A 13,629-nucleotide genomic window follows, 5' to 3' on the forward strand; every position below is an offset into this window, starting at 1 on the left:
GCTTTTATGTTAGGTTAATTTTAACTATATTTTAGTTTTTATTGTTGTATGGTCAGCGGGGGTAATCCTTGCCCACACAGAAACACTGCCAGAGCGAAGGGCCCACATATTTGCAAAGGAGGTCCTGAGATCATTGAAAGAAGTAGTCATTGTCCTTAGCACAAGAACAAGGAGAAGCCAGGGAGGCCCTACCTTCCCTCTCCAGGGTGCTGTGAGCTACTTGTGTTCTCTGATGAGCCTGCAGTAGAAAAAGGATGAAGACAGAGATGAGGCGCAGGGAGGCATTGGGAGACGCAATCAATGTGAGCAAAGCAAGCATCTCACTTTGGGCTTCTCCTAAAGCAATTCTCCTACTAAGGGAAAAACTTTTCAGGGACCCAGGGATGGGATGGGGTTGGGGGTGGGGAGTGGGGGTCACCTGCCTCCCCCTATAGTGGTCATTTTCATAAGTCAGCAGGGAGTAGAGGCAGGAGGCAAATCCAGCACATCGTCAAAATAACCAAGTGTTCTGTGCCAAAAGGAAATGTGGGCTAAGAACTATAATGAGAGGGTAAGCAAAGAGCCACTGGCTCCAAGCAGTGAGATGTGTCAGCGAGAGAGAACAGCAGTCCTGCTGGCCCGAGTTCAGGCCAGATCCTTAATCTGTAAATCACTGTGAAGCCCAATACGTCAAAAAAAAATGTGGCCACCCCTGGAGTAAAGGCAAAAGGCAACAGAGTAACCTCCTGTGGATAACCCATGTGAGAATGCAAAAACACCCCAGCATCCAAGAGAGGGGAAGGGTGGCTTGCCAGAACCTAATTACATTTAATCAAGATGGCAAAAAATGATGAGCACGTGTCCCATAATCCCAAATGAAAAACACACGCATATGCGCGCGCGCACACACACACACCACTCTTAAGAATGCTTGACTGTATATTCTCTCATCTCCCTTTATAAGCCTACTCTAAAATTTCTGGCACGGGCCTGAAAGTCGTTAGTAATTTAGCCGAAACGTAAAAGTTTACTGCGGCGCATTGGTAGCTATTATGAGGTATAAATCTGTGTGGCTCTGGCAGGTTGAATTCCCTTCTACTACCCTTCATCGTGCTACAAAAAGCATTTAACCATGCTGGGGGTACAGGACTCACATTTTGGAATTAAATTAGAGACATGAGAATACTAAAATACCCTTTCTTTTCTTGATCTGCACTAAGCATTTTGAACTGCTTTCTTGGGCTAAGTCCCACTAAAGAAAATGCCATCTTCTTCAGGAAATCTGGATTCAGCAAACTGCCCTGCAAAAACCATAGAGTACAGAATCATCAAGTTTAACAAAAATCTGTGTTTGCTTTGCCCACACTTATTATATAGACCCAAGCCCATCATTTTCAGTTGTCATTGGAGAACAAAAGTATCTCACTCATAAATTCCAAATGTTTCCCTATAAATGAAGCAAAAGAGAAACTACGTACAGTATTTTTATATTAATTGTACTACATTCAAAAACATAATACATTGGTTATTTTGTTTCAGAATTTTCAACAAAATCCTTTCTGGTCATTAGGTGTTGAATGCAAACATATTTTCATAACCAATGTATTATGTTTTTGAAAATAGTACAATTAGCACATGAGATTTTAACCTTTATTATTGGAGTGACTTAGTAGAAAGCATACGGGAAGTGGAACTGATGCCTAAATCCTATGCCCTTAGACAGAGATAGAGAATAGGAGAACTTGTTCTATCATTGAATTTCTTGTTTTTACAGCAGACATTAGTCATGGGTTACAGGGGCAGTACAGGCTTCAGGCAAACCTGGGTCCAGTACCTCTGTCTGATTAAATCAGGACACATGCTTAGACTTCTCAATAAAGTCTGCAGGCAACCATGACCAATTTATCATAGCACATGAGACAAAAAACTCATTTGCCTTCTCTGGCCTAAATCGTAAGCACTATGAGAGAAGGACCACAATTATTCCTTTTTTGGTTCTGGCACCTGTCTCAGTATCTGGCACAGAGCTGGCCTCAGTAAAAATTTTTTGAATGGTACTGAACTGTCTGACCTTGCCATTAATTCAAAAAGTATCCTAAACTAAATATTTTTTTTGCCTTATTTTATTTTCCTAGAAAATGGTATCTTGTTAATTGCCAGTTACCTTATTATTACCAAAAGAAATTAAATATAAAATTAAATGTAAGCAAAACCAATAAATGTTTATTTACAAATAATATGATGTGCAACATTAGTTAAAGCAAAATAAATAAGCATGTTTGCTACTCCCTGGTTGCTTAGATTCTGGAATGGGGTAGCTTGAAATACAAATGAATATGGTTTGTGGAATTCCCTCTAGTTATGGTGCCTTTGAAAGAGAAGGCCCAGTTGCATTTATCAACTTTATCCAGTTTTATGGTATTGTGAAAATTTTCCTTACATGCTTAAGGAAATAGAGTACTTTCACACTGTGTTGAGAATATTATTGGGGATGTTGGTCAGTACTTTACATCTTTCCTAATGAGATTGTTTTTATTAGTTAGTAGCAGAAAATTGCACCCAATGTGTTTAAACTATAAGAAAGGATTCACTGACTCATAATTTAAAATATCACAGGAAAGATGGGCTACAAGTGAACCTTCATCAAGCTACTCAATTACATATTCAACATCTTTTTTCTTCCTAAGACTGACGTACCTCATGGTCCCAAAACAGCTGCAACAAAACCCAGAATAACATTTCCTCACTAATTTTTTCAGCAACAGTATCAATGTTTCAACATTCCCAGGAAAAGAAATGAGATTTAATCTGCTTAGATGGCTTGAATTAGATGGCTTAAACTACATGCCTAAATCTGAACTAATTATTATAATCTGTGCGTATAATGCACTGATTAGGTTAGCCTAGGTCGTGTGCTCCACCTTAGACACAGAGGTAGAGTTATTTTTCTCAGAATCACACAGATCCCTGAAGAGAAATCAGAAGGGTAAAGGAAACGATGCAGAAATGTCCACCAATAAACATCATTATAACAATATCTCTTTCTCAAGACCTGTGGCAGAAACTTCTGTGTGATCTAAGAACCAAGAATTGTTATCAGTCTTCTGAGCACCTGCTATGTTTTATCCCATAGACATAAAATGTGTATAATGCACATATCCTTTAACTCAACAGCCCAGCGGTACAAATAAAGTATTGGAGGGAACACATGATTCTTACTACTTTTATAGCCTCTACATTTATTCCTTCAGTAATTCATTCTCCTGCAATCTTATCCCACCCTCAGATATTTCTGGGAAGTCCCATAGATGTCTGAAATCTATTGCGAAAAGAACACACAGTTTCTGGATACCCTGTCACCCATCAGGGCTCATCTATAGGGCATTAGACATGCCCATGGGACATCTGCCATCTTTGCTGGGATCCCACCTACACTTCACCACTTTCCTACTCCTGCTATAGAATTCCATCCTTCCTTGAATGATGCATCCAACTATAAAAGATGCATCCTGATTATAAAAAAATTAACACTGTTCAGTCCTCATAATTTCTCTTATGTAAAGAGTTCCTTCATTTAACTGCTCTGATTCCTGCAGTGACATAAAGTAGTCTGTGGGCCCAGTTAAAACTAAATGCCATCATGTGCTTATACTATTCTTATAACATCCCCTTCATGACAATGCTGGGTGCCCATCAAAAATCCTCCTCTTCAAAGTCATTGATGTTTCCTGTCAAGAGTGATTGTTATCACCCTTCATAGAGAGAGAAGACCTTCGATATTTATATACTGGGAAGACAGGGTGTAAATAATTAAAATATAATGTGAGCCCTGGCAAAGGCTCAAGATAACAGTGGTATGAAAGCATGGAAAGAACAGTGTTCCAGAGGCAGAGGGTGGTTGCTCACGCCTGTAATACTAGCACTTTGGGAGGCCGAGGCAGGCAGATCACCTGAGGTCAGGAGTTCAAGATCAGTCTGGCCAACATAGTGAAAACCCATCTCTACTAAAAATACAAAAATTAGCCAGTCATCATGGTGCATCCCTGTAATCCCAACCACTCGGGAGGCTGAGACAGGAGAATCACTTGAACTTGAACCTGGAAGGTGGAGGTTGCAGCGAGCTGAGATCACATCACTGCACTCCAGCCAGGGCAGCAGAGTGAGACTCTGTCTCAAAAAACATAAAATATTAAAAAAAAAAACAATGTTTTATTTGTCTGAAAGGTAAGGCACAATGAAAAGAAAAACTGAGTAAGAATACAAGCAGGACATGAAAAGTGCAGAGTCTGCTCAAGGGAGGGAGAAAGGCCACCTGTGCTCATCATCAGTAGTGAGGAATGCAGGAGGACCAGTGAGTGGGCAAAGAACATCTGGGAGCTTTGAGAGTGTTTGGAGGAGAGTTGTATCAAGTTAAATGTTTTAGCAGCTCTGGGCAAAAAGCCTGTTGAGTATTCTGAGGTAGCCATAAGGCAATTCTTTCTAGAGAACTGTTATCCAAAACCAACGGTATGAGAGTTCTATGTAACATGGGCTCTACATTGATGGCACCATTGTGCATCAATGACAAATGTGCTGTCATTTCAAGATTTAGTGTTTCCACTATCAACCTTTAAGCCACTCCTCTTAAGGCAGTTGGTAATGTTTTTGAGTAGAGAGGAAAAAGGGAGGAAAAATACGGAAGGCACGCATTAACTACATCTTTAAAGAAAGAGAATTAAGTATTTGAAGTAAAAGAATTTGCTTGAAAAAAAGTTAAAGCTCTTTTAAGTGTTAAAAAGATTTAAAGATGAAAAACAAGATGAAACAATATGTCTTGGAAAATAAAGGCTTAATTATCATAAGTTAATTGTGTATTACAGAGAAATAAATCTAATTGTAAACCATCAGAGAGAACAAGGAGGGAAGGGCATTATAGAAGTAAAAAGAATTTTTTGAAATTAGTGTCTAATAAAGCCATTTAGACTCTCCCTGATGCATAAAATTTCTTTCTCTGTCAACTGAAATGAACCTGACTTATTTCACTGTCAAGCTAGCCTCTTCCTATTATCTTATATTTGTTGTCTTTCAGGCCTGAACAGCTGAATGTTAAACCCTATTTCTGAAGAATTGGCATGTCTGCTTTGTAACATGCACAGTGACAAGTTAACTGGGGTAGGGCAAGAGGCTGAAGGACCTACTTCAAGTTAAAACCTAAAATAAACAGAATAGAGTCACTAGTGGATACTTTAAAAAGGAATTTATGGCCAATTTCCTCATTTCCCCTAGGATTTTGCTTGTGAAAATAAATTTGATATTTTCAGCATTAGAAAAATATATTGTTTGAAAAGAAAACAGGCCAAAGTTTCACATGTGTAATCTACCATTCCGGCAAGACACCAAAAGCGTAAGAGCGTCAGTAGACCCTTCCACAAGTGTACTGACTCTGAAGTCACCAGTCTGTAGAGCCACCCACAACCGAACATATGGTGACACTGCTCTGGACATGCCAGGCCTACTTGCTGGCATCAAACTACTTATTTTTTGAGACACCTTCTCTCTTAGGCAGTAGAAAAATGTAACAGCAATTTACATTATGCTAATAGTCTTTCCCTTATTGTTAGGAGTTTATTTCTCCCCAATATTTTTTCCCTCTGAGGAATAGAAATGATGATGCTAAGGAAGATAAGTAAATGGTGTCATAAAATATATCCCACTTATTTAATAGTTTTCTATCCTATAAAATGTTGCAGACTTTAAAATTCCGTATAAGTCATATATTTAGTATTTCTCATGTGCTTTAAAAGCCCATTCAACTCTTCCCCAGCTGTTGAGGACAGGAAGTAAAGAAAATAAGTCTTTTTCCTGCTAATCCTCCTAAGAGGAATTTAGGGAGCCAGCAGAGCCATTTTGGAATTTTGCTGAGAAACAAGGATTAGCATTCCTGTGTGCCTGGCTAAGTGGCATCACCAGATTGTTTGATTAGAAGAGTGCTGCCTACTTATTTTAGACTGGATCCAAATACCAGAAGCTTGATGTTATATTGTTCACTTCAAAACTTGTCTCTGAGAAGTATCTAATACTAGTTGACCATCCATTTCTCTTCTATCTATTCCTAAATCCATTGGAAAAGGATTTGAGATTTAGAGTGCCATTACCCCATTAAAGGTATTTATCTTGGGCTTTCAACCTTTAAAAGCAGACTCTTATTTTCTGGGACTTATTTAATACAACAGTAAGAAGATTAAACTAGAAAATGTAAAATCCCTCAGAAGTTGAAGAAATTCTGAGTTGGAGAAAATACTTGTCAAAGTTACTCAGTTTCTTAAGGACAGTAAGCAAACTGGTCAAGGACCGAAGCAATTGTCTATTCAACTTCGTGTTTCCTGCATCTAGCATAGTATGTGGCACATGATAGATGTTCTAGAAATGCTATGTGAACAATGAATGCATTATTGGCACTTTTTGAAGGATGCATGGATTAAAACATTTATCTATTGGAAAATAAGTATGCATTGTGAGCATTTCGTTGTTAATCCATAAGTTGCTAAAGTTAGAAGTCCTTTCCTACCTGCCATTCACTCATTGGTTAACTTATTCATGAAAACTTATTGAACAATATTCTACACCATGGTTTATAAGTGCTAGAAAATACTTCCCCACATTAAAAATTATCATATCTAGTATACATGGATTTTGAAAACATGGTTGGAAAATTATAGCCAACTTTAGTTGTTTTGACTATTAATTCATCCTAGAAGTTTTAGTAGGTATAAAGTTGATATAATAATTAAGTGAATAATATCAGCCTTTAAAACCCCCCAAAATTTTCTTTCCAGATTTACTGGCTCTCTACTCATTTTGCTGCATTTGTTTCCATTTTCCTTTTGAACCATCAGTGATCAATAAATGTTGATGTTACATCTACTTTTGTTAAGAGCACCTGAAACTTGTCTACTTCAGGATGGAAACTGTTAGAAAAATATCTTCTCAATTTACAGTGTAGCTCAACCCTCAAGGTTGAGGTTGTTTTTGTTTGTTTGTTTTCAGTTCAATCCATAGTGCTTTGGGGAATCACAGTTCCTCTGAAAAACATTAGGATTGCACATTGGATTTGCACAACGTAACAGTGCTTTAAAACACCCCAGCACATGCCACACACAAAGGAGTCATAGGCAGAGCCTCGATTCTCTAAATGTCCTCCTACCCGACTCCGTTATGACTGACCTGTTAGAGATTCAACAGATTATTCCTTGTAGTGTTTTCTTGCCCTTCTTTCATTTCATGACACTTTTGCTCTGCACTTTTCTGTAGCGTTATCAGGGTAAAGGAAAAGGTGTGGGTGCTATTTGGTAGAGTGTTTGAGCAGAGACAGCCTACTGAAGATTCCAATCCTCTGCTGAGAATATCCTTGTTTTCCTTTTTTTTTTTTCTTTTTTCTTGAAATACTTAGATCATTGCATCAGCCCTTTATTTTGCTTGCGTTGACAAGCTGAAAGTGCAGTGTGATCATCCCAGCTGAAAGTCCCTGGTACTTCCTTGAACCATCTTGCAACAGAAAAAATGGATGGTCTTTACTCTGGATTAGTAACCGCAGTGGTTAATTTGCCACCCTGAGCCATCAGGTTCAGCTGTACCGACTATTTCACAAACTTTCCAAGAAATCCTACAAACCAAATGGAGCTCATCGCAATTAGTTACTACTCCTTCTCCATCAGTAATAGTCAGGAAGACAGAGTATTTTCCACTACGAAGCAGGTATTTTGGAAAGTGCTACATACACTTGTTTGCACAGGATTGACATTTATACAATCATAGCCAACACTTTATGTGGTACTTAGGATTTCTTTAAAGTACATTTTTCCAAGTGCTGACCTGGCTTAACCCTACTTAACTTGTAAAAGATGAAGGGATTATAGGAGAAGGTATATGGCCATGGGCCACTGACGGATTAGATTTTTTCTTGGTTAGGTTTCCTTAGGGCCTTTGAAGTGTGGATTGAGTGCAATCTTCCTTAATGTTCCCTCTTAGGGATCTTGTTTTGTTACAGTAACTGATCTCTTGGGTTAGGTAAGTGGAGAAAGAATGTGTTGTACTTATTTTGCTTATACATCATAAGCAAGGTAGGGAGAGGTGTCTTTCCTATGTTCTGGTTACCTCTTCTCTGCAACTATGTAAAGTTACCAGAGTCTGCCTTTTAATTATAAAACCCAGTGTTGCTGAAGAGATGGGGAAACAGGCTCTCTCAAACATTGTTTCCTAGTGGGAACTGTAAAAATATACATACTCTTTAACTTGGTAATTCCAATTCTATAAGTTAAACCTAAAGAAATAATAAGAATGTGTGCAAAAATTTGATCACTAGCATAGTCATTGCAGCCTTTTTTTATGGTGTAGAAAACTTGACAACACATAAAGGTAAAACAAAATATGGTCTTATGCCTATAGAATAGAAAAGACAGTGGCTGTGGAAGTGTATATGTTGTGTGTGTGTGTGTGTGTGTATATATATATATATATATAATAGAAGGGTCTGTAATATTGACTTTGACAGTTTTTTCTCAATATTAGGTGAATTTAAAAAGTAGTCCCATTTTATACCATGTGATCTCATCTTCTTATATAAAGACGGTTAAAATCTCCATAAATGTATGGTATTCACACAATTAAAGCAGCAGGATAGTTTCCAAAATATGGACAGTTTTTAGGTGTGGAATTATGGGTGATATTTATTTCATTCCTTTTTTTTCTCATTTTCTAACATTTTCTACTATATTTTACTTGCCTAATAGTAAAAAAAAAATAAAGTTTACTTTCTGGGAGAAGTCATTTTCTTTTGTTTATGAAATAGTCATTTGAAGCTCAGAAATCCATAGATGAGTAAAAGCGGCCTGCACATATAGAAGAGACAAGTCATGGAAAGAATTCTAGACTTGCTTTCAGGCCTAAAATCCAGGCTTGGCTCTGCTACACAATCTCCCTCTGCAAGGTTCAGCAAGTCTTTTTACTACTTTGGATCTCAGTTTCCCCACTTTTAAGTGAGGGCACCATTGTTACCCTGTATACTCCAAAGGATTATTAGGGGTACAGGTAAGATAATATATGTGGAAAACTTTGGAAATGTTAAATATGTTTCGTCAATAGAAGACCTAGGAATCAGCAAGAAACTCAAACAGCAAGTCACAGGCTAATCCAATTAGCTGAGCCCTATCCGAATCTTATCCATTCTTTACCTGCTTCCAGCTCTCTTCTGTACTAACAAGGAATTTTGCCTGTCAGTTTGAGAATGCAGCATGCTTCTCTGTTTCCATCCGTGAATTCAGCACTAGCAGATGTGCAGTGAGCCAAAACGCCAGCTCTGTGTTTTCCTACGTTCATTTCCAGTAACCCAGTTAGCCTGCTGCTAGCTGCACACCTGCAGGGTGTCTTGCCTCAGGCAATCCCACTGCACTTTGAAGCCCTTACTTGTCAATGTTAAATATGCCGTGGTATACACAGTGTGCTATGTTTTCATTTTTCCACAAGAATGTCACAATATCCACATGAAGGGGAGGTCTTACTTCACAAATCCACAGTATTCCAAGTCTTCACTCTAGAAAATTACCTCCCACAGCCTCTACTTGGGAGAGTTCCTTTATCTTTGGATTTTCCTCTGCTTATCTAGCTCCTGTCCCCAGACTGATAAAAAATGGGAGTCTTGTACCAAGTTTGTTATGTCTGAAGATTTAGTTGCCCAAGTTGTGCGGGCCCACATTGTTAGTTTTTGAGTCACGTTTCTTAGCTTGTGAAAAGCCTGTGAAAAGAGCTTGGACTTCCACGAGGAAAACCAGTTTTCCTAGGGAGCTCCAGAGGAGAATACCCTTGTCTGATTACCCGAAAATAACTGTTCCTTCTTATTAGTAAATGCAAAGCCAATTTACCAAGGGGGCATCTGCCTCACCAGAGCCTTCCACACCTCCTGCCTTCTAAATTAAGAATGATGAGGACAACATCTAAGACTTCTCACTTTATATTTGAATAAATACTTTACATTTTCAAAAATATTCTAAAAGCACCTTTATAAAGTGCCTAGGCCCCAGTCTTTTCCCATATGGGTACAGTGACTTCAATAAAAGAGGCTCTTTTCCATGCCAAATGCCAGGTATTTACCAGGTTAAATAAGAATATGGGATGCTGCCGGCAAGAGGAATAAAAGTGGTTTAAAGGTAATAAATGTATGTTCTTAGCCCTTCTGATGACACTAGGCAAAGAGTCTGGCTAACATTGATTCTGATAACCAGAGAGCTCTTTGTTCCCAGCTGCCCATCCTGGTGCCCAATTGCATAACATTTTAAATCATTTCAACCATGGTAAATGACAGCCAAAAGAACAGCTTCAGCCCAGAAGAGACAAAGGGACAGTGTTGGAGAAAGTAAAGCAGTGGTATTCTTGCTTCATTTTAAAATTAATAGAGTTGGTTATAGTTTCTAAGTACACTTGGAATTCCAGCTGCCAGAGAATGGGTTTGAACACTGAAAGTCCTCTTTAATTCTTGGGCCCAGGACAGGTAGTGGTGTTCCCCAGCAAGCAGGCACAGGTAGTGGCACTGTAAAGCGGCAAAGAGAGCCTGCCAGGAGGCTTCAACACTGTCCTCAGGGAGCAGCCTCCACGGAGCGGTCCGGCTTTGATCTCTTCTGAGACTGCTATGAGTATGCCAGCCATGTGGTAGATGTCCATGAGTTCATTTTACAGAGATCATCAAAGCAGCTTTCAGATGGTAAAGATGAACAACCTGGCCTCTATTTAAACAGCTAGCAGCTCTTCAAACTGTCTAATTCTCAAGCTTAATAAACAGAGAGAGAGCTAAGAAATAGAGAACATGGCAAGTTCCGGGAAGAAGTGCAGAGAAAGGAGATCTGGACTGTGGGTGCTTCTGCCGCTGACCAGTGTCACCCAAACATCAGTTTTCCTACCTTTAAAGTAAACCATTTCTAAGTGTTAAACCGTTGCAGTCTGCAATTTGAGTGAATCATGATTTGGCCAATGAGGTATATTAAGCTTTAAAAGAACGATGTGTCAAGTGAAGATTTGTCAAAAAATAGGGAGAAAGAACACCCCCTGGAGAAGAATTTAAATAAAATAACACAAGTAAATGGTTAAATTTAAACGATTCATGGGCCCAAGACAGGTAGTGGTGTTCCCCAGCAAGCAGGCACAGGTAGTGGCACTGTAAAGCGGCAAAGAGAGCTTGCCAGGAGGCTTCAACACTGTCCTCAGGGAGCAGCCTCCATGGAGCAGAGGCTTTTAAATCAAATTTAAATCCACAAGAAAAGAGCTCAACAAAAGATAATTTAGTAAGTACCCAGTCATAATCTTTATAATCTTGTTCTTCTGACTTATAATATCAGTGATGTGTTTTTATAATATTATTTTTCATTAGTAACACAAAATAATTGGAAAATAACTGAAAACAGTTCTTGATATTTCTCCTACCCCTCCCTCCTAAATTTTTATATGAAAATCTTATGGCCTTTCATTAAAACACTAAAACAATTAAGATAATAATGAGGTAGGAATTGCTAAAAAGACTGATTCTATAATAGATTAATAATTACCTTTGAGGAACAAAGGTAATGATATGTCCTCCTCTCTGTTGAGGCTAATGTCTGAAGACTAAACATCAGTACGTGTCATTAGCCAGTAATCAGTCTTTAAGTGGAAGATAAAATGCATAATCAAACAATGTACAAGAATAAAATGAACTATACTAGCACTTCACAAAACAAGAAATACAAATAATCAACAAACATATGAAAAGGTGCTCACCCGTTGCCAGAGAAACACAGTTTAAAACAATGAGACATCATTTCTCTCTTATTAAATTAGGGGAAAAAAAGAAAATCAAAAGATTGATAGCATCTAGTGCTGGCCAGGATATAAGAAATTGTAACTTTCATATATTATTGGTAGGAGTGTAAATTGGAATAACCTTTTTTCAGGAAAAGAATGAAATTATAGATGCTATAAATTTTAAATGCATGAATTCTAAGGAATAGATAAGAATCTCAGTAACTATCTGAGATATTTTGCTGAATCACGAAAACTCAAATCTCAATCAATTCAAGGTTCTTCTCTTTCTCCTGGAATATTTCTAAGGCTGATGTCATGTTAAGATGTTGGTGGGGGATGGTGGGAGAGGCATGATCCTGGAAGTAGACATCGGTCCACATGGCATTCTCCAAGAAAGCTATCGGCTCAAGTCAGCCTCAGCTGTAATCCTAGGCAGGTCCCTGACAAGATGCCCCTTGTTTCTGGTGGCATGCTTCCTTGCAACGTCCTCTGCTCCCTTCATCCCATGCTTGAGGGCCTGGGAATAATTTCACTGCTTCTCTGCCAAGCTGGGACCTTGGAATCTTAGCCAGATTGTCTCTGGGTAGATTTGTGTCTGTATGACACACAGCATTTCTTCTCTAGGACCCTACCACCTACCCAGGGCTTCCTCTCTGAGATTACAACCTGGGAAACCATAGGGTATGGCCAGCTACTAGGACCTTACAAATGCCTCCACTGTCCTCACCTCTCCTCCACCTCTCCTCCTTTTCCACCACACCAGGGAAACTTTTTCTAACCTAAAACAGAAGTTCTGCAGTCTTTCATGATTTGTCTCCCACACACCCTGTCCTTGCCTGGTGTTTTCTTCATTCCTCTGAGGGTTTTAGCTTTTGAAATCCAAAGCCCTAAAGACTTTATATTTTTTTCTCTCTGATTTTAGAATTAGAACATTCCTCCTCAGTGACAATACATGCAGAAGACCTTAGCTGCTTAAAATGTGGCAGAGGCAGGAGGAAGAGAGAAAACACATTGGTAATATTTCCCAAATATCAAACTTATCACCAGCCATCCACTGCTAGAAATCTATTTACAGAAATAATCACATAAATGTGTGAATAGATAGGTACAGAGATGATTACTGTAGCATTGTTTGTAATGGTGAAAAATTAGAGATAGCTTACATGTCCACCTAGAAGGGGTATAGTTAAATAAGTCACAATAAATCTTAAAAAGAATGTGCATATCTTTCTATATTAACTTGGAATGACCCTATGAATATTGTGAAGTGAAAAGAACAAACTGCAGAATGATCATAAACATGATATGATTTCATTCATTTAAAAAACAGTACCCTATTTCTGTATGTATTTGTTAGAATGAGCACAGAAAAAGACAGCAAATATTAGCGGTAATAATTTCAGAGAAGTGAAATTAGAATGAGGAATAACTCTTTCTTTTTTACCTTACAACTTTGAAAATATTTGATTTGATTTGATCTGATTTAGCAAGCACCTTTAAAACTACCTTTAAATATTTTTTTAAAGGTTAAAAAAAGATACACTGTAGCACATGTTAATTAACCCTAGATAGGACTTTTCTATTTTCAAAGCACATATAATCTTTTGAAGAATTAGGAGGTAACACACAAAAGGAAGACCTTCCATTTACTGGGTTTACAGTTTAGTCTCAAAAATTAATCACTTAAGACCTGACGATGATTATAAGAATTATTTTATAAAACCCTAACTGGAAAGTAGATTCCTGCTGTGAAATATAAGAGATCAAAATTTAAACACAATCATAGCGATTTAAACACCTTATCACTCCCTGCCAGTCACTATGACTCAAATAAATGTAGGAGAT

Source organism: Pongo abelii, chromosome 3, assembly GCF_028885655.2.
Source record: "Pongo abelii isolate AG06213 chromosome 3, NHGRI_mPonAbe1-v2.0_pri, whole genome shotgun sequence".
Taxonomy (NCBI): Eukaryota; Metazoa; Chordata; class Mammalia; order Primates; family Hominidae; genus Pongo; species Pongo abelii.